General features: G+C 48.4%; 1 long non-coding RNA gene and 1 pseudogene across 1 annotated transcript; one reads left to right on the plus strand and one right to left on the minus strand.

Annotated features, from left to right (window-relative positions):
- Positions 1–7,171: 7,171 nt before the first annotated feature.
- On the minus strand, positions 7,172–11,595 carry LOC138848604 (uncharacterized). Its single transcript, XR_011386617.2, has 2 exons — positions 11,331–11,595; positions 7,172–11,106 (listed from the first exon to the last, which is right to left on the minus strand). It is a non-coding gene; the product is annotated as an uncharacterized LOC138848604 (long non-coding RNA).
- Positions 11,596–16,061: 4,466 nt separating this feature from the next.
- Positions 16,062–18,899, plus strand: LOC149128080 (dnaJ homolog subfamily C member 8-like; annotated as a pseudogene).
- Positions 18,900–21,738: the final 2,839 nt, after the last annotated feature.

Below are 21,738 nucleotides of genomic sequence, written 5' to 3' on the forward strand. Positions count from 1 at the left end.
ATTGACATTCAGGAGGTGGAAGGCCCTTGCTGCTACATTTGACTGGCACTGACTAGTAGCCACTTGCAGGTCCCTGATGTCGGGACTGGAGTGTGCCGGGGAAGAGATGAGGAGGAGCGGTTATGTGTTTATGCACCCAGGCAACCGTCATATTTACTGTCTCCTTGGTCAACTTCCAAACCAGCTGCGCCGCACCCGTTAACACAGGGCTCCACAGCTGGTTGCCACTGGGTTGGCCTGCCAGTTGTGAGGAATTGTTACTTTTAGCTTGAGCAATTGGTGATTTCATTTGAGAAGCAGCCTTACAACCTCACATCAGAGTTTCACCCGACAAAAGTCCTTCGTGCTGAATGAGGTGGTGAATCCAGAGGTGCGGCATGTCCTGATCAAGCTGTCTGGTCTTCTTGAGAGTGATAATATTGTTGATTCAATCCATTTGGATTTGTTCAAGTCCTACTATGTGTTTGGCATTAATCTAGGCTTCAGGAACCCAAAGAGAAGGTATGGTGATCCAGGAGCAATGGATATGTGAATAGGTAAATGAGACACAGAGCCACAGGGCTGGAAAGCTGGCAGGCAGGAATAAAGCACTGTGGGGGAACAGAGGAGGTGGACAGCAGTTGGAGAAGGCTGGTAGAATAGCTGCTATTTGGGCTAGGTGTAAAAATCACAGAACATTGTAAGAACAGTGTGTGCCAGAGCCGCACTCTGGTGCCCTACCTGCATTAGACTCATTTGCTTCTCCTAATAGCCCTATGAGAAGGGAACTATTATTATTCCCCATTTTACAGGAGAGGACACAAAGGCTTATGGAGGTTAAGTCACTTGCATAAGGTCATACGAGTAGTAAATAAAGAAACCGAGTCTTGTCAAGTATATGATAAACACTCAATAAACATTGCTGTTACTATGATCATGGAGTCCAAGGCTACTGCATCTAAACCCATGCCGTTCTGCACTGTTTATCCTGGCTCTAAAGGCAAGTAAGAGAAATATATGCCTGGTCCTTACATGGGATCACAAGATGCCTGAGTCCTTTTGGTGATGTTCTTATGGTGCTGAGTTAAAGACTAGAGCCTTATCTAAGTCATGAAGAAGGCAGAGTAGGGCTTTGGCTCTCACTGGTCCCAGGAGTGATTGGTCTCACTCTCCTGCACTTCTCTTCCTTCAGGCTACTCTTCCTGCTCTTGCTCCACTTTGGGAAAGTATGTTTCTCAGGGAAGGATCAAATATTTTAAGTCACAATCTTGGAACTTGAAATATGAAAAAACATCAAGATCATTTAGTTCAGTTCCTTGGTTTTATAGATGAAAAAACTGTGGCTTAATTAATCAATATTATTTTTGCTTTAAGTGACAGAAACCAATTTAAATGATCTCAAGCAAAAAGGGGAGATCTATTAGGTTGCAGAATTGAAACTATCCTCTAGGATTCAAAAAAATTGTTGCCAGTTTCTTTTTGTGCCTTAATCTTTAATCTCAAATCCTTTGTCTCTGCTTCAGAGTGTGATGATTTCTCTTGTTCCTAGGATATTTAGAATTCCTTTAGAGGGCTAGCAGATGATACAGGCACAGGAAATCGTAGACTTACATTATTTCGTGTTAGCGATTTCAGATGAAAGAGAATTTCTCCCCTTTTGTTTCGTTACATGTAAGTCCCAGGGAAAGGCTCTGATTGGCCAAGCTTGGGTCATACAGCTTCTTGGACCAATCGCTATGACCAAGGGGATATGCTATGATGATTCACCAAATTTGGGTTTCATGCTACTCCAGTATGGGGATGTGGTGAGGACAGCAAGTATCATGGAGGGCAGCCCCACTAGAAGCATATGTGGCTTTACTGAGGAAGGAGGGTAGCTTTTAGCAGAAGGGCAGAGGGGTAGTCAGATGGCCCCCAGTCATCACTTCTCTTGTTATGCAAGCCTTCACGTGATCCTCTCCTGTCGAGTGTAGGCTGGACCTAGGGACTTACTTCTATTGAATAGAACATGGAACATCACTTCTGAGATTGTTTTATGAAAGCTGGTGACTCTCTTTCTCTCCTCTCTTGCTCATTCTAATGAAGCCGACTCCTACGTTATAAGCTGCCTTATGGAAAGGTCCATACGACAAGTAACCAAGGGTTGCCTCTGGCCAATAGCCAATGAGGACCTGAGACTCAGCCCAACAGCCCCCCAGGAACTAGATCTTGCCAACGACAACTGAGCGAACTTGGAAGGAGCCCAAGGCAGCCCTGGACAACTCTCTGACTGTAGCACTGTAAGAACCCCTGAGCTGGATATCCCAGCAAAGCCCCACCCAAACTCCTGATCATACAAACTGTGACATAATAAAAATGTGTTTCTCTGAGTTGCTAAGCTTTGGGGTAATACAGGGAAAAAGGATATTGAGCAAACAAAAAACCCACAGAGATATCCTCCATGGAATCTACTAGAACATAAAATGCTGTCATTGCTCTAGTTTTTGGACATCCTAAGTTTTCCTTCTCAAACTTTTCCTTTCATCATTGTCTTTCTCCCTGCCTGGAACACCCTTTTCTTTCCTTTTTCAAGATTTATTTGAGGGGTTGGCTCTGTGGCGCAGCGGGTTAAAGCCCTGGCCTGAAGCGCCGGCATCCCATATGGGTGCTGGTTCTAGTCCTGGCTGCTCCTCTTCTGATTCAGCTCTCTGCTACAGCCTGGGAAAGCAGTGCAAGATGGCCCAAGTCCTTGGGCCCCTGCACCATGTGGGAGACCTGGAAGAGGCTCCTGGCTCTTGGCTTCAGACCAATACAGCTCTGGCCATTGTGGCCATCTGGGGAGTGAACCAGTAAATGGAAGACTTCTTTCTCTGTCTCTACCTCTCTCTGTAACTCTGCCTTTCAAATAAATAAAATAAATCTTTTAAAAAAAGGATTTATTTGAGAGGCAGAGCCACAGACAGAGAGAGGGAGAAACAGAAAGAGAGAGTCTTCCATCTGCTGGTTCACTCTCCAAATGGCCACAATGGTCAGAGCTGGGCCAATCTGAAGCCAAGAGCCAGGAGCTTCTTTCGGGTCTCCTATGTAGATGCAGGGGCCCAAGCATATGGACCATCTTCTACTGCCTTCCCACCATTAGCAGAGATCAGAAGAGGAGCAGCTGGGACATGACCTGGTGCCCATATGGCATGCCGGCACTGCAGGCGGAGCGTCAGCCGCACCCTTTTTTTGTCATAACTTGTATTTCTTCTTAAATTAGTTCCCATTCTCCATACTTTCATAAGAGCCAGCAGAAAAGTGAAAGGCACAGGGGAGGGCAAATATGTTAAGAAACTGGTAATAATGAAGACCTACTATGTGTCAGGCACTTTGCAAGCCATGCTTGACCCCACGTCATCATTCTGCCAAAGCCTACGAAGCTGGTTTTGTTAGTTCTATTCTGTAGATGGGAACATGGAAGCCTAGAAAGCTGACACAACTTGCTCTCGGTTACTCACCCGGAAAGTAGCAGCCCTGAGACGCAGGCAAAGCACATTCAATCCTCGGCAGCCAGCGAGCTGCCTCCTGGCAGGCAGGCAGGGATTTTTGTCCCATAACAGGCCCGCTTGTTCCCGCTGATGGATACTGGCTAGCGCCAGCATTAGGCTTTCATTCAGAGAGGGATGACTGCTTGATTGTAGAGTTCACAAAATTACTCTGCTGTTTGCTTCCCGTGCCAACAGGTAACTTTCTGCCAGACCTGCCGCCAGCTGAACAGGTCCCCTAGGAAGGAGTCCCTTCTTTATTCTCCAAGTTAAACTGCTTTGCTGATAACCACAGGCTGAGCGTGCCAGGAACGGCACAGTGCCACCTGCTCCCACGGGAGCGCGTGACAGCCTTGTCCATTGAGGAGAGCCGCCTGTCCCAGCGGAGGAGCCTCACCAGGAGTTTCAGGGCCCAAAGGGAGTGCCCTGGTCCTCTGTGGCCAGGAAGCTGCAGCCGCGGCATCTCCTGCTACACCGCGTAGAGACCGGGGATCGAGTGAGGAGGCTTGATTTACAGATATTATTCCCTCCTTCACCCAGATGGCTGAACAAAGGAACAAGACAGAGTTCTCAGCAGCTGAACAAGAGGGGAGATGACCCATAGGCAGGATGCAGGATCAGGAAGAGTGACCCCCTGAAATGCTACTCTGTTCCACGCAGCTCACCGCAGGACTGCTGACCATTTTTCGAACACCCCAGATGGGACAGTCATGGGTCTAAACCTCTAAAGCCTACATTTCTAAAAGGCCAGCTGCTTTTTCTGTGGAGAGGTTCCTTCTAACAGGGACCTGGGGTGGGTAATGACTGATCGTGATAATGAGAAAGTAGTCTGAAAAAGGAAAACAGTGTTTGGCGCCACCTTCTTCTCCAAGATGCGCCTCTCCCCCCTCCCAGCATTGTTCTGATCCAGGGACCCAGCGCTGCCCAGCTCAGGTTTCCAGACCCATCCCCCATGGTTCTGCATTTCAGCAGAAACCCAGCTCAGAGAGCCAGGAGTCACACTTTCGCTGGGACCACTAACATGAACAGATCTCTCAAGTTTCAGTACTCTTTATGGCCAAAATCTTTCCCAATGACAAACTTGATGCATTTGTGGACATAATATTGAGCATTTACTTCGTGTATACTAGCAGCCCCTCAAAAATTGGGGGGGGGGGTCAGTGGAGCTGGCACTGTGGCCTATCGGGTAAAGCTGCCGCCTGCAGTACTGGCATCCCATATGGATGCCAGTTTGAAACCCAGCTGCTCCACTTCTGATCCAGCTCTCTGCTGTGGCCTGGGAAAGCAGCAGAAGATGGCCTGAGTCCTATGGCCCCTGCACCCACATGGAAGACCCAGAAGAACTGGGTCCTGGCTTCAGATCTGCACAGCTCTGGCCATTGTGGCCATTTGGGGAATGAACCAGTGGATGGAAGTTCATTCTCTCTCTCTCTCTCTCTCTCTCTCACTCTGTAGCTCTGCCTTTCAAATAGATAAATATTAAAAAAAAAATTGGGGAAGGAGGCCAGCACTGTGGTCTCATGGGTAAAGACACTGCATCCCATATGGATGCCGGTTCAGGTCCTGGCTGCTCCACTTCTGATCCAGCTCTCTGCTATGGCCTGGGAAAGCAGTAGAAGATGGCCCAGGTACTTACTTAGGCCCCCGCATGCACGTGAGAGACCCAGGAGAAGCTTCTGGTTTCTGGATTCAGATCAGCCCAGCTCTGGGCATTGCAGCTATTTGGGAAGTGAACCAAAGGTAGGAAGATCTCTCTCTCTCTCTCTCTCTCTCTCTCTCTCTCTCCCTCTTTACCTCTATCTCTGTAACTCTTTCAAACAAATAAATAAACAGAAATCTTTTTTAAAAAATTGGGGGAAGGAATTGGATATGTGAGGGTTGAAGGCAAAACTTCTGCCTTTCTATTTCTGAGACAGGTCATCCGTATACAAATTTTATTTATTTGAGAATCAGAGAGAGAGTCAGAGGCAGAGGACTCATAATGACTGGTCTACTCCTTGAATGCCTGCAACAGCTGGGGCTGGACCAGTCCAAAGCCAGGAGCTGGCAACACCATCCAGGCCTCCTATGTGGGAGGCAGAAACCCAGCTAGTTGAGTGATCACCACTGCGTCCCCTGTGAGCAGCAGCAAGAAGCTGGAACTGGGAGCAGAGCCAGGACTCTATCCCAGGCACTCTGACATGGGATGCAACTGTCCCAACTGAAAAAGCTGGAAGCAAAAAATCCTCCCATGCGCTGGAGATCAGAAGAGGCTGCAAACCTTCCAGGGTCTTCACAGAGCCTGGGAAGGCAGGGGCCACAGGGCCCCACCACGACCCCAGGAGCCGAGAGCAGCGCGCGGGCCAGAGGTCCTGCTTTCTTCACACACGCCCACCAACAGGGCCTGGCACTGGCCAAAGCCAGCCATTCGGGAGGTTGGAAACTCAATTTCAGACTCAGAGAGGGACAAGGAGGTATTGGTTCTTCCTGAAACCAAACCTACACACTTAGAAACACCGTAGAAGGGCTTGGCAGAGGTCCCTGGTTGGATTGGGTTGCTGAAAAGGCCAGGCAAGAAGAGGCCATCTGAGAAGGATGTAGGTTCCTGTAAAGGCTCCAAGTCTGTCTGTCTGTCTCTTTTTTTTAAAGAGTCCAGGGCCAGCATGGTGGTGCAGCAGGTTAAACCTCTGCCTGTGACACAGGCATCCCAAATGCCACTTTGAAACCCAGTTGCTCCACTTCTGATCCAGCTCCCTGATATTGTGCCTGGGAAAACAGCAGAAGATGGCCCAAGTGCTTGGGCCCCTGTACACACGTGGGTTACTCAGAAGAAGGTCTGGGTTCCTGGCTTCTATCCCAGCCATTGAGGCAATTTGGGGAATGAACCAGTGGGTGGAAGATTCCCCCCTGCCCCAACATCTATCTCTAACTCTGCCTTCAAATAAATACAAAATAATTTTTTTAAAAAGTCTAACACATTACATATATAATAAAGGACAATGAAGCAACATATAACTGTTGTTAATAAAATGATCTGTTATGTATCATCTCCAAATTTACAAAGAGCACAGTTTAAGCAATAATTCGTACTTTGCAGCCATCTGCTGTCAGTTGCAATGAGATGAGATGGGAGGGGTGGGGCTGGGTTGCAGGCTGTGACACTTGTCACGACACTTCTCATCCCTCCCCAATTTTTGCTCGCCCTAGAACCGCATTTTAATGCTCTAGTTGCCACACTCAAATTGCTTGTTTTCTGTTCTATGAGCTGAAAACCCACATAGCAGGTACGTTTGACAACTTCCTTTGGGGGTTGAATAAGAGAAAAGAATTAAATTCACAAGGAGCATCCTGAAACCTCAAAACATAAAAAAAGTTCAACAATGTTACAAAAATAACCAAAATGTCCCAGTGAGCCTCAGGAATATGGGGGCATCCGAGTTCTTCCTTAGGACACTGAAACTTTTCTCTGGAGGCTCTCTCAGCCAGGGGTTTCCCCAGTGCAGCAGGTGACTCACAAGGGGACCGAAAACAGGAGAGGAAAACACACAGGAGAGCTCACTTTTGGAATTTGGAGAACTGGCACATTTTCCCAGGAGCTGGTTAGGGTTGGCATGGTCAATAGTTGAGGCTTTGCCAGCTATGTGGTCTCTGACAAAGCTGTTTAACAGTCACCAGAGCTTGAAAGCAGTCACAGACAGTGAGGACAGGTGTGGCTGTATCCCAATAAAATTTTATTTACAAAAGCCATGGAAAAGGCAGGAACTCCTAACATTTGCAACAAAATGGAAGGAACTAGATGTCATCACGATAAGTGAAACAAAGCAAACACAGAGACAGATACTGTGCTTTCTCTCAGAGGTGGAAGTTAATATAAGTATAGTATAAAAAGAATGTGGATGCCATATTATTTAGCATCCAGATATTCCTAAATACTCTTTTCCCTGAATTATACCCCCTTACATAAAAACGTAGCCTTCTTTCCTCACTTTATGATTTTTATGTGATATTAACATATCCATCCTGGCCTTCCAGAAAAATAGCATGCATGTATATGTGTATATATATATATATATTTCATATGAAGTGAATATGGAAAAATGTTAAAAATTGTTAAATCTATGTGTGCTCATTGAACTCTATACTTTTTGGTATTATTTTAAATACTTGAAAATGAAAATTAAAAAGTCAAAAACAACAAGATCAACAGGCTGTGGGGCTGATTTCAGCCTCCAGGCCTTTGCTTACCAATCCCTGAATTATGGGTTGAGTGACAGCAAGGTCAGGACAACTGAAAACAGGACTGGGGGAGACGGGGCTGCAAGATGGAATCGAGGGTGGCTGTGGCCCCTGTCCAGTTCCTTCTGGACATGTAGGCAGCCACATTTTCCTAGCCACCTTCATAGTCAGGTGGAGTCACATTCTGTAGAGCGGAATGTGGGCGGAAATGGGACATTACACTTTCTGGCCTGGGTTCCTAGAAAGTTCTAGGTTCTCTGTCTGTGGGCTGCCTGCGAAGGATCCATTGAGGGCCCTGAGACCCTGGGAAAGGCAAAGCCACTTGGCAGAAGAAACTTGGGCTCCCAGATTGAACAGATTCCCTGGCAACACTACTGGACTTTGACACGAGCTAGACATTAACTTTTTTATTTTGCTAAGTCACTGAGAATTGCAAGGTGGTTCTTGTTAGCAGCCAGCATAACTTATAACCAGTACAGAAGTACAGAAGTCAAAAATCAAGCTGACTTGTGTCACAGATCCCAGAAAGCCCAGGAATTGGATGCAAAATGCACTTTTTACTTATTTATATTATATACAAAGTATATAAAATTATATATAATAGTGAAATAATTACTATAGTCTAGTAAATGAACATGTCTACCACCTCGTAAAGTTGTGTGTGTGTGTGTTGTGTGTTTGTGTGTGTTAAGAGCATCTACAGTCTACTCTATTAGCAAGTTTCCACTATATGGTATAATACAAACAGGCTCCAGTTCTCACACTGTACATAGATCACAAGATTTATTCACGGCCAGCGCCGTGGCTCAGTAGGCTAATCCTCCACCTGCGGCGCCGGCACACCAGGTTCTAGTTCCGGTTGCTCCTCTTCCAGGCCAGCTCTCTGCTGTGGCCCGGGAGTGCAGTGGAGGATGGCCCAAGTGCTTGGGCCCTGCACCTGCATGGGATACCAGGAGAAGCACCTGGCTCCTGGCTTCGGATCAGCGCAGTGCGCCAGCTGCAGTGCGCCAGCCACAGTGGCCATTGGAGGGTGAACCAACAGCAAAGGAAGACCTTTCTCTCTGTCTCTCTCACTGTCCACCCTGCCTGTCAAAAAAGAAAAAAGACTTATTCACCCTACATAACTGCAGTTTTGTGCCCTTTGACCTATCTTTCCCTGTCCTGCACCCTGGTAACTTTCTACTCTGTTTCTATGTATCCAGCTTCTTTTACAGTCTACAAGATCAGCCAGTATTTTTTTCTCTAGCTTATTTCACTTAGCATAGTGTCCTTCGGATTCATCCATTTTGTGGCAAGTGGTAGGATATATTTTAAACATTTTTTATATATTCTAGAGAGAGAGAGAATATGAATGAATATGAAAGAGAGAGAAGGCATTTCCATTAGATGGCTCACTCCCAACATGCCCACAACAGTTGGGGGTGGGGGGAGGCTGAAGCCTGCAGCCAGAAATGTAATTCAGGGCCGGCGCCGTGGCTCACTGGGCTAATCCTCCGCCTTGCGGCGCTGGCACACCGGTTCTAGTCCCGGTTGCCCCTCTTCCAGGCCAGCTCTCTGCTGTGGTCAGGGAGTGCAGTGGAAGATGGCCCAAGTGCTTGGGCCCTGCACCTGCATGGGAGACCAGGAGAGGCACCTGGCTCCTGCCATCGGATCAGCACGGTATGCCGGCTGCAGCGCGCTGGCCACGCCGGCCATTGGAGGGTGAACCAATGGCAAAAGGAAGACCTTTCTCTCTGTCTTTCTCTCTCACTGTCCACTCTGCCTTTAAAAAAAAAAAGAAAAGAAAAGAAAAAAAATGTAATTCAGGCCTCCCACGGAGGTGGAAGCAACCCAATCACTTGAGCCATCACTGCTGTCGCCCAGGTCTGCATTAGTAGGAAAGCTAGCATCTGGAGCATGAGGCGGGGATGGAACCAAGTTACTCCAAAATGCAACATGGGCATTGTAACTGGCATCTCAGCCACTAGGCCAAATGCCGGCCCCAGGCTGTGCTCTCAGTGCGGGGTGAGGGGGAATTGGAATCAGCAGAATTGTTTGAATTTAGGGATAAGAAGCTAGTCAGACCCTGAGAAAGCCAACTTGAATTGTGAAGCCCAGGGACAGTTTTCGAAGGTCTCATGTAAGATCAGTCCAATTCTCCCAGGGGCTTTGTGAGTGAAGGTTATTAGTTAGACATACTTAGCTTGGAAAACAAAGACTGTTTAAGTTAGTTTGGGTAAAACTGGGGAGTTTATGATGAAAATGTAGTTCATTTCCCCAAATTTGCAGACAGGAGTGTAGCCCAGTCCAAGGTCAGGCCCTGCTCCAGAAGTGGACGTCCACTGGAGCCGTCTCTCAGCAAGCTGCTTTGTTCTTCTGCAGTCCAGCTTCTTCTGCCAAAACTGGCCAGGTCAGCCACCAAGGCTATTCATTTCTTCCTGTCAAAAATCCAGCCCAGACTGACCTGAGGCTCCTGGTACCCATTCTAACACCCCAGGAGAGAAAGTCTGACTCGCCCGGCCTGGGGCTGATGCCCATTCTTGGAAAGTCAGCTGTGGCCATGTGATGTGAACACAACCACCGAGGCTCATCCAGGGTGTTGAGGGCTCCTAGGGGGTCACTCTACGCTGGGAAACCCCCATGCAGGACTAAGATTTTTTTAAGTTCAATGATTTTACTTGGAGAGAGAAAGGGAAGGAGGGAGAGGGAGAGAGAGATGAAAAGAAAAAGAGAGAGAGAGAGAAAGAAAGAAAGGGAAGGGGGTAGAGAGAGAGAGAGAGAGAGAGAGAGATCTTCCACCTGTAGGTTCACTCCCCAAATGTCTGCAAGCCAGGAGCCCAGATTGCCATCCAGGTTCCCAGGCAGGTGGCAGGGGCTGAAACACTGGAACCATCATCCGCTGTCTCCCAGTACGCACTTCAGGAAGCTGGATAAGAGGTGGAAGAGCCAAGACTCGAACCAGCTCTCCGATTTGGGACAAGAGATGGGGGTGTCCCAAGTGGCAGCTGAACCGGTCAATGCCCACCCCCAGGGCAGATATGTTTATTTCACACAGGTAGCCGGAGAGGCAGGCAGGGGCTATTGTTCTCGCTTTTTGCACAAGGTCAGTGTGGCACAGAGAGCTGAGTGGACGTCGGGAAGCCACCCAAACTCATCAGCAGGCTCCGCCCTGTGGCTCCATCCACCCCTTCAACCATCGTTGTTTTCATCATAAGTCAGTGATTCCTTTGCTATTTAACAACACTGTAGTTTCCTCAGAAAGCAGGTTGAGTTTCCTTACCGCTATTCCAAATGTTTGGCTTGATTTGCGATGGCAAGCAGGGCTGGGTGTGGCGGGAAGAGACACAGAGGTGCTCAGCACGACCAGGGTAGCTGGTGGACAACGACCACTTGAAAGCCTCTGATAGAACTCACCTCTGTGGACACTATGCTGAAAAACACATAAATAGTACACTTAAAGTAATCTTTAAAAATTAGACAAGTAGTAATAGACTGCAAAGTTCTAGTAGATTCTCATCTCCTGGTCCTGACCTAACACAGCATGTGCTATCCAACAGATAATCAATAGATATTTGTTGAAAAATCACGTGACTTCATATTTCCTGCAGAAAAATTAGAAAGTACTGAAAAGAAAAGGCAGACAACAAGGCTCACCACAGGGCTGGCATTGGCTGCAGCAGTTGGGTCACTGTCCGGGAAACCCACATTCCGTGTTGAAGTGCCTGGTCCAATCTTGGTTACTCTGCTTCTTGCTAATGTGCATCCTGGCAGACAGCAGGTGATGGTTCAAGTACCTGTGTTCCTGCCAACCTCCTGGGAGACGAGGATTGAGTTCCAGGCTCCTGGCTTGGGCCAGGCCCAACCCTGGCTGTTGTAGGCATTTGGAGAGTGAACCAGCAGGTAGAAGATCTCTTTCTGTCTTTTAAATAAAATGAAAATATAATTTTTGAAATTAAAAAAAGATTCACATAAAATCTCACTGCTTCCTCTTAAAATACATCCTTCATACAGGTTTAGAAAAATAAGGGTTTAGGGACTGGCATTGTCACATAGCAAGTTAAGCCTCCATCTGCAAAACCATCATCCAATATGTGCACCAGTTCAAGACCTGGCTGCTCCATTTCTGATCCAGCTCCCTGCTAATGCACCTGGGAAATCAGTGAACCAGATGATAGAGGATCTGTCTCCCCTGCCCCCCCTACCCAGCCACCTTTCTCTGTAACACTGCCTTTCAAATAAATAAAAACTAAATCTTAAAAGACAGGGTTGGCCGGCGCCGCGGCTCACTAGGCTAATCCTCCGCCTTGCGGCGCCGGCACACCGGGTTCTACTCCTGGTTGGGGCGCCGGATTCTGTCCCGGTTGCCCCTCTTCCAGGCCAGCTCTCTGATGTGGCCAGGGAAGGCAGTGGAGGATGGCCCAAGTACTTGGGGCCTGCACCCCATGGGAGACCAGGAGAAGCACCTGGCTCCTGCCATCGGATCAGCGCGGTGCGCCGCCGCAGCGCACCAGCCGCGGCGGCCATTGGAGGGTGAACCAACGGCAAAGGAAGACCTTTCTCTCTGTCTCTCTCACTGTCCACTCTGCCTGTCAAAAAAAAAAAAAAGAAAAAGAAAAAAAAGACAGGGTTTGTTGTGTATCCTGTTCTATCCCTTTCCTTCCTGCCCTCCTCGCTCCGCCCCCCCCCCCCCCCCCCCCCCCCCCCCCCGTCTTCTCCCCTCCGCGGCACTTTGGGAGCGCTGCGGGCAGGCGGCCCAGGATTCCATCCATGGCTGCACTTGTCAGTGAAGCCATTCCTCCCTTTCAGCATGCTTCCAGCTCTCCCCCTTTTCTCCACAAGGCTGTAACGAATTCCTTGGCATCTCAATCTCTGAACACATCTTCGATTACTTCCTTAGGGTAAGTTCCTAGAAATGGAAATCCTGGCTCAAGCGGCACATGCATTTTTAATGATTTTGATGCATTTTGCCAAACGGCCCGCCAGCGAGGCTGCACCAGCGCACACTTCCACAGTGCTGCTGGAGAGCGTCTATTCTCAAGTGTGATTTTTAAAAAAAATGTTCTCTCTTCCTTTATGAAGTGCTTTTGGAAGCTCAGTTCTTGCCCAGGTGAGACCCCTGCAGGAAAGAGCGGCCTGGTACCCTGTGCGTCAGGAGATGGGGCGCTGGCGGCCACAGGGGAAGACTGGCAGGCGGATTTTGATTGGCAACAGCGTCTTGGAACCACAAGCTGCCCTTTGCAGTTCAGATAAGGAGCACAGAAAAGGGAGCCTTGGTGTTTTCACGCTCGGAAGCCCTCAACGTCCTGACAAGCAAGGGGACTGTTGATGATATTTCCTCCAGAAACTGAGCCCTTTGGAGACTGGGGGCCACGGGAGACAGGGCTGCAGGAAGTGTGTGGACAAGGAAGCACAGATCCAGGTGTAGAGTCCACCTCATGATCGCGGACAGCTGCCGCCCGGCTCCATCCTAGCTGGGGATGGACATGGGCTTGACCCCCGCTAGGATGACCAGGCTCTCCTCTCGCCAGCCCGGGAACGACCCATGGATTGAGAACAGTACGTATTATGCCACATGACAACACCTGCACCTTAAAGCACGGCCACAAGGATCCTATTCAAGGCTGATTTTATCAATGAGGCTACAGAAATCCTTCACACATGTATCAATTGTCCTTGGTCACCCAGCTAGTAACTGGCAGTTTAAAAATTGGGAACCACTTTCCCCAAATCCTTATCATTGCCCCTTGTCACTGCCCCAGGATGACATACTCATTCACTCTGTCTCTGCTATACCACCTTCAACAGAGCCATGCCTCGGGGGAACACCACTCCACGGACAGGCCCGGGTGACTGGGGCCCACCGCATAAAGTCCACCAGCCTGGATCTTTGGTGAGCAAGATGAGCCCACAGCCTCCACCAGCCCGAGATGGACACGAAGCACTGAGCAAGGACAAGCACCTTCGCTGTCTAAGCTACAGAGGTTCAAGGGTTGTTGATGACTGCCCTGTGCCACCTAAAGGAAAGGGGGATGGGACAGAGGGGAAGTTACCAGCAGCAGAGCCAGGGCATCCTCAGCACCTTTTCCCTCCAGACCCAGGTTACACTTGACCTTGGTGTCTACCGCCATCCAGCACTCCCACAGTGAATCGTCGGTCAGTTAATGGAGGAAGTGCAAAGCTCATCCTCTTGGAGTTGAGGGGTGAGCAGAAGCCCACTGGAGTATGTGGCTATGAAGGCAAATGTCAGGACCGCAGAGGCCCCAGGAGAAGGTGTGTGGAGCTGCACAGTGAAGTGCCCGTCCTCTGTTCTCTCTAACCTCAGAGACACATGCAGACATAGCAAGCCCCTAGCCTGCAGTGGGCCCTGGATTTGGCCACTTAGCCACCAGGGAGCCAAAAACACATGGATTTCAAAATTTTTTGTGCTAAAATAAACGTATCTTTTAATTCTATTTTCTACAAACTGTAAAATATATTTATTTATTTGGGATAAAGGGGCGAGGGGAGAGAACTCCCATTCACTCCCCCAATAGCTGGGGCTGGAGCCAGAGGCTGAGAACTCATTTCAGATCTGCCACTTGGGTGGCAGGGACCCAACCACTTGGGCCATTACTTGCTGCCTCCAAGGGTCCACAGTGGCAAGAAGTTGGATCACGAGCAGAGCTGAGTCTCAGCTCAGGCGCTCTGATATGGGATGGGGAAGTCTTAACTGCTAGGCCTAATGGCTGCCCCTCCGTGAACGTCCTGAAGTCCCCTACTACGGGCCAACTGCCTCCCGGCTCACCATCTCAGCTCCTCCCTTTTGCTGCACATCTCACTAAGCTGCACAGGGCTCTTCTCCCTCTCTGCGGCTGTTTTCAGACCGCTGAAACAGAGCTCTGAGATCCCTTGGAAGACACGGGTCCTATCTGGAATGCTCAGTTCCTTACTGTAGCACCACTTCCCCAGCCTTGGAAGTGCTTCCCACATCCCAGCTTCACAGTTTGCCTCCTCCTGTGCTTGGCCTGGGGAGCAGGCGAGCTGGACTCCATCTCTACATCTACCTCTGCAAGCTGTGTGATTTCATGCAGTCGGCTCCCCCTCCCTTGACTTCAGTGTTCTCATCTGCAAAGTGGCAATATTAGATCAACCCAGGAGTGAGCTCCATGCCTGCGGCTGGTCCCTTCTCTCGCTACAGAACTGAGTATGTCTCAGCCCCACAGGGCCAAAATGCTGTCCCGCGGGACACTTCCTCTGCATTCTTCACAGGCACCTTCCAGAGGCAGGCCCTCATGTCCAGGGTGCGATTCCCTGGTGGGAACACACGGCCTGCATCAGGTGGGTGGGAGACATTGTAAGGCATGGCTTCATGGTGCCCACTACCTGCTGCAAACCATTGGCACTCAGACTTGCTTGTTCGGTACTCTCCTGCATCTAGACACTTCACTGCAATCAATTCAACGTGCAACCAGGAGTTTTCCCTCTTGTAGGCCACAGGGCGGAAGGGGTGGGGCGGGGCCAACTTTCCACTTTCCTTCTACGGTGGGGGCAGCAAGTGATGTCTTACATACCAAGTTTTCCACAAAAACTATGGCACGGCACCACCCCCCATCCTGCTGACCTAGAAAGGATCGGGTACTTTGTTCATTGCTTAATTAGGGAGTTACATTTTCATAGAAAAGAGAAGATCTTGGCCCTCTCTCTAGAGCTCTGGGTAGGTTTAAATGTTCCAGAATGGATTAAGACAGAAGTGTATGTGCGCTCTGGGTTAAAGACAGAAGCCATTCAGGTGAACTGAAGAGAGCCTGAAACCAGGCAAACACATACACAGCCTCACAATCTCATGTGTGCAACTGACTTAAAATCTACTCAGAAAGTAAGAGGCCATGGTGTGGACAACCAAGACAAGAAAATCCAAGCAGGAGCCTACCCAGTGAGGGAAGCCTTAAACAAACAAAAGGCAAGGCCAAACAACAACAAAAACCCAAACAGCAACAATGGGGGTGACTAGTAAGGCTCTCATGACTCTCCAGAATCACAGCTCAGCACACTTGGCAAAGCCCCAGTGGCTGACTTCCACCCGGTTGTAGCTACAAGTAGCTCTTGGGTGCCTTCTTGGAACAGGGAGATGCTGCCACTGGTTAGCAACCCCTCTAACCATCACCGGAGGCGGGTCAGGCACATGAAGCTCCTTGGAAGAATCAGCCAGGACAGTAGCAGGGTCCCAGCTCCCCAGTGAATGGCCCCCTTCTGGGCCCCTCATCGCTGTCTCAGAGGGCCCTGCCCAGGGTCCTGACCAGCCGTCTGGAAGCGAAGCCGCAGCGCAGATAAGTCACTGGAGCGCTCTGGGTGCGTTTTTCTTTCGCCTGCAACGTGAGAACCTTGCAAGCTCTGCTATTCAGGTCAATGAAGAGCTGCGAGGCCGAGTCCCAGAATAGAAACGGTCAGGTGAGGGAGCCTCCCCCTGCCGCCCTCCTGACAGCAACCACACAGGAGCACTTCTTGTGGCCCACGGACCGTGCTGGGTAGCTAGGGAGATGCTTTTGCTTCATCCTCACGATAATCACATAAAGAAGATATGTGCGATCCCCAAAATGGGTCCAGGCTTTGTAAACTTACCCAAGGAAGTCACTCACTGGTGAGAGGCAAGATATGGATCCTGCTTTGTCAGTCCTCACGCTGGTTTCTTTGCACAGTGACAGAGTGGAAAGACACTGACTCCCTATAAAAATGTTCCAGATACAAAGGAGGCACCCCAATGCCAGAGCCAGGGAGGTGAGAAGGGGCCTCCCCAAGCCTCAGAGCACGGACTGCAGCAGCTCTCCACAGAGAGGAGCCACTGTTGGACTCCACTGCCCTAGGGGACAGAAGGCCTGCACGTCCCCATCTCTGGGCTCCACAGATTCCACCACACTAGCAAAAAAGACTCCAGCCTCGTGAATCCAGCTAGGCCCAGCAGAGTGGCAGTGGCCCCAGGGCCCTGCCGCACACAGAGCTTTGCTCTAGATTATGGGGGTGCATACCCACAGGGACATCCTGCCCCCAGGGTCCTGGAAGTATGGGTGCCTGTCCCCCAGATTTGGGCTCTGTCCTTCCTGCACGTCTCCCTCCATCACCACCTGGGCATTACTCACCACTTCAGGAGCCTATACACATTGAGTTTCCTGGCCAGGGCCCCCATGACACTGACCTGGGGTGCATGCCAGCAATGCTCAGGAGTCCGTGTGCCTGGCCTACTCCCAGTGCCAATGCTGCACCCACAGCTCCAGCCCCTGCCTTGGCAGCACCTAGGAGACTGTGTACCACCTGGTGCAGGATCTGAACCATCACTTGGGTCACAGGAGCACCCCAGACCTCCATCACTGCTACCATCAACTACCAGTAAAAGAAGGTATAGGGAGACTAGACCACAGCATCCAACTGGAACTAAAGCCAGTAGCAAAGTAGCCTACCAAATCAACCACTGCAGACACAACCCCAGGTGAACAAGCTTTTACCGGGAAAAGCACCATTTAGCTGTGATAGATGACTGATCCACCAGATGCACAAAGAACACAAGGACCCCAGAAGTACGGGAGAGCAAGGGAATGTGATGCCTCCAAAGGAACACAGCAATGCTTTAGTAAGAGAATCCAACAGGAGGAGATTGAGGCGATTCCTAATAGGTGATTCAAAAGAATGATTACAAGGGCCGGCACCGTGGCTCAATAGGCTAATCCTCCACCTGAGGCGCCAGCACACTGGGTTCTAGTCCTAGTCGGGGTGCCGGATTCTGTCCCGGTTGCCCCTCTTCCAGGCCAGCTCTCTGCTGTGGCCTGGGAGTGCAGTGGAGGATCACCCAAGTACTTGGGCCCTGCACCCCATGGGAGACCAGGAGAAGTACCTGGTTCCTGCCATCGGATCAGCGCGGTGCGCCGGCTGCAGCGCGCCAGCCGTGGCGGCAATTGGAGGGTGAACCAACGGCAAAAGGAAAACCTTTCTGTCTCTCTCTCACTGACCACTCTGCCTGTCAAAAAAAAAAAAAAAAATGATTACAAGGATATTCCAAGGGACCTGGAGCCTGGAGCATGGAGACAGTTTAATGAAGTGACAGATGAAGAAATAAAAAAGAGGTTTCGGCAGTTACCCGTTTTGGTGTATCCAGACAAAACTCAAGATGATGTTGACAGAGCACAAAAGGCTTTTGAAGCTGTGGACAAAGCTTGCCAGTTGCTACTGGATCAGGCATAAAAGAAGAAAGGTCTGGATGTAATTCAGGCAGGAAAAGAACACGTGGAACACAGTGAGTGACATGTCCGTATAGACCAAGACTCGGAAGAACTCAACTGGAAGAAATTCAGTTACACCAGAGGTTACTTGCTTTGCTTGTGGGGCATTCCACAATTGGTTAAGCTGTGAGAAATGCTGAAATGGCTCGCTTGAGATGACAGAATGAAAAACAGTTAAAGGAAGGAAGGAAAACTTACAAAATGTGGAGGAGAATTCTGAGCTGTTCTAACAAGCAGTATATAAACAGACCGTGAAACTCTTTGCTGAGCTGGAAATTAAAAGGAAAGAGGGGCTGGCACTGTGGCGCAGTGAGTAATGCCACCGCCTGCAGTGCCGGCATCCCACATGGGCACTGGTTTTAGTCCCGGCTGCTCCACTTCTGATCCAGATCCCTGCTAATGGCCTGGGAAAGTGGCAGAAGATGGCCCAAGTCCTTGGGCCCCTGCACCCGAGTAGGAGACTGGAAGAAGTCCCTGGCTTTGGATCAGCGTAGCTCCAGCCATTGCAGCCATCTGGGAGGTGAACTGGCAGACGGAAGACCTCTCTCTCCCTCTCTCTCTCTCTCTGTCTCTGGCTCTCTGTAACTCTGCCTTTCAAATATTTAAACAAATAAATCTTAGGAAAAAAGTGAACAAGAGAACATGATACATTACAAAAATAAAGGAAAGAGAGAAGTCAAGAGATGCATGAAAGAAAATGACAGAGGGAAGAAGAGATTGAAGCTCAAGGAAAAGCCTAATGAGAGAGGGAGTGGCAGAAAAACATTGAGGAAAGCGGAGCTGGTTGTGCGGACAGCTGGCAGAACTTCCAGGCAAACACGAAGGGGCAGAGAGGAAGAAAAGCCGGAGCTTCCTGAGACCACTGAAAGTAACACTGAAAGGAGGGCGTGATCACTGGGGTCACAGCCCTGGAACCTTCCGCGCCGTCTCCCTCCAGGCTCTAAAGGGCTCACACTCCTTCCCACGTTCACCCTGACAGAGAAGAGCATTTGCGTTTTAGTGCGCTTTGTTTTCAGTACAATTTAATATGATAGAGAGACTGGCTGAATGGACAAAAAGACAAGACCCAATGACACACTGCTCAGAGAAACTCACTTTATCAGTAACAGTACCTAGGCTGAAATGATATCCCATGCAAATAGAAACCAAAGTGAACTAGAGAAGCTCATCTCACAGATAAAATAGAATACGAAAACTAAAAGACGTTATATAATAATCCAAGAATCAATTGAACAGGATGACATAACAATGATAAATGTGCACATACCTAATGTTGCAACATCCTGTTTATAAAGCAATTATTACCATACCTAGGCTCCAATACAATGGTGGGGGGCTTTGATTGCCCACTATTATCAACTGTCAGGTCATCCAGACCAAAAAAAAAAAAAAAAAGAAAGAAAGAAAGAAAGAAAGAAAGAAAGAAAGAAAGAAAGAAAGAAAGAAAGAAAGAAAGAAAGAAATATCATAAGCTATACCACACTTACAGAACATTTCATTTATCAGCACAAATAACATTCTCCAGGCAAGACCATATATTAGACCACACACAAAAAAATCTCAATAAACTTAAAAAAAAAAAAATCAGAGGTGAGTGTTTGGCACGGCTGTTAATGCGCTGCTTGGGACACTTGCCTTCCATATGTGAATGCCGGGGTTTGCGGCCCCACTCTGCTGCATTACAGCTTCCTGCTAGTGTGCGCCCGGGAGGCGGCACATGCTGCTTCAGTTACCTGGGTTCCTGCCCTGTGGGAGACCCAGAATGCTTCTGGCTTTGGCCAGCTACTGCGGGCATTTGGAGAGGGAACAAGTGGATAGGAGTTCTCTGTCTGCCTCTGTGCCTTTCAAATAAATAACAATGTTTAAGACGAAGGTCAGATCATGCATTTTCTCTGGACACAATGAATAAAACTACAAATCAACAGCAAAAGAAACTTTAGGAATCACACAGTACACAGAACCTGAACCTCATGCTTCTGAAAGAAAAAGGGGTCACTGAGAAAATGAAAAGAGAAAAAAAAATGTCTTGGTGTGGGCATCGTGGCACAGCAGGTTAAATCACGGCTTGGGATGGCCACATTTCATATCAGTTCCTGGGATTCAGTCCCACCTCTGCTTCTGATCCGGCTTCCGACGATGCCCACAGATGATGGCTCAATTACTCGGGTCTCTGCCACCTGTGGGAGACCTGGATTGAGTTCCTGGCTCCTGACTCTGGCTTGGCCCAATCCCAGAGGTAGTACGCATTTGGAGAGTGAAGAAGTGGATGGGAGTGCTCTCTCTCTCTTTTTCCCTCACTCCTTCCCTCCCTCCCTTTTAAGTAATAAATAAGCAAATACAATTTTTCAAAAAGAAAACCAAAATCATATCATGCATGTTCTCCGGCTCCAACAGAACAAAACCACAAATCAACAGCAAAAGAAACTTCAGGAATTAAACAAATACATAGATACTGAAAAACATGATCCTGAGTGAAAAATGGGGCACTGAAGAAATCCAAGAGAAATGAAGATGTCTTGGTGTGGGCTTTGTGGCACAGTGCTCGGCATGCCCACATTTCATATTGGAGTGCCTGCGATTGAGTCTTGCCTCTGTTTATACTCCAGCTTCCTGCTAATGTGCACCCTGGTCATGGCTCAAGTTTTTGGGTTCCTGCCACCCAAATGGGAGACCCAGACAGAGTTCCTGGCTCTTGGCTTTGACCCGGCCCAGCCCCAGCTGTTGTGAGCATTTGAGGAATAAATCAGCAGATGGAAAATTTCTCTCTCTCTCTTGCTCTACTTTTCAAATAAAAAAAGGTAAATAAACAGTAAAAATGTATTAGACAAATGAAAATGGAAACACTACATACCAAAAATTTATGGGATACACCAAAAGCAGTGGGAAGTTTATAGCAATAAGTGTCTACATCAATAAAAGAGAAATATCCCAAATAAACAATACAATAAAGCATCTCAAGAACCTAGAAAAGCCAAAACTAACCCAGAGTGAGTAGAAAAAAAAAAAAAAACAGCAACAGAGCCAGAAATAAATTAAATAGAAAGAAAAGAAACAAAAGATCAAGGAAATAAAACGTTGGCTTTTTGAAAAAAATAAGTAAATAAAATTTATAAGCCTTTAGCTAGACTAAACATGGATAAAAGAGAGAAGACTCAAATAAAATCAGAGGTAAAAAAAGGAGATATTACAAGTGATATCCCAAAAATACAAAAGATCATTAGGGACTATTCTGATCAACTCTGCCAACAAACTGGGAAACTTAGAAGAGATGGATACTTTTCTGAACACATATAACCTACTAATATTGAACCATTAGGACATAGAAAATCTGAACAAGTAATGAATAATGACATTGAATCAATAATAAGTCTTCCAATGAGAAAAAACCTGGGGTTGACGTAGTGGCATAACAGGTAAAGCTGCCACATGCAACACCAGCATCCCATATGGGCACCAGTTTGTGTCCCAGCTGCTCCACTTTCAATCCAGCTCCCTGCTATCAGCCTGGGAAAAACAGCAGAAGATGCCCAAGTGCTTGGGCCCCTGCTACCCACATGGAAGACCTGGATGAAGCCCTAAGCTCCTGGCTTGGGCCTGGACCAGCCCTGCTCATTGCTGCCACTTGGGGAGTAAACCAGCAAATGGAACATAGATCTCTCTCTCTCTCTCCCTTTCTCCCTGTAACCCTGACTTGCAAATAAATAAATCTCAAAGAGAAAAGGATTCTGTATTTTAAAAAGAAAGAAAGGGCAAGAAGAAACTTGAGACCAGATAGCATTATCACAACTTGTAAAGAACTAACACCAAAGTTCTCA

The sequence above is a fragment of the Oryctolagus cuniculus genome, chromosome 2, assembly GCF_051225735.1.
Source record: "Oryctolagus cuniculus isolate XC-2025 breed Fujian yellow rabbit chromosome 2, ASM5122573v1, whole genome shotgun sequence".
NCBI lineage: Eukaryota > Metazoa > Chordata > Mammalia > Lagomorpha > Leporidae > Oryctolagus > Oryctolagus cuniculus.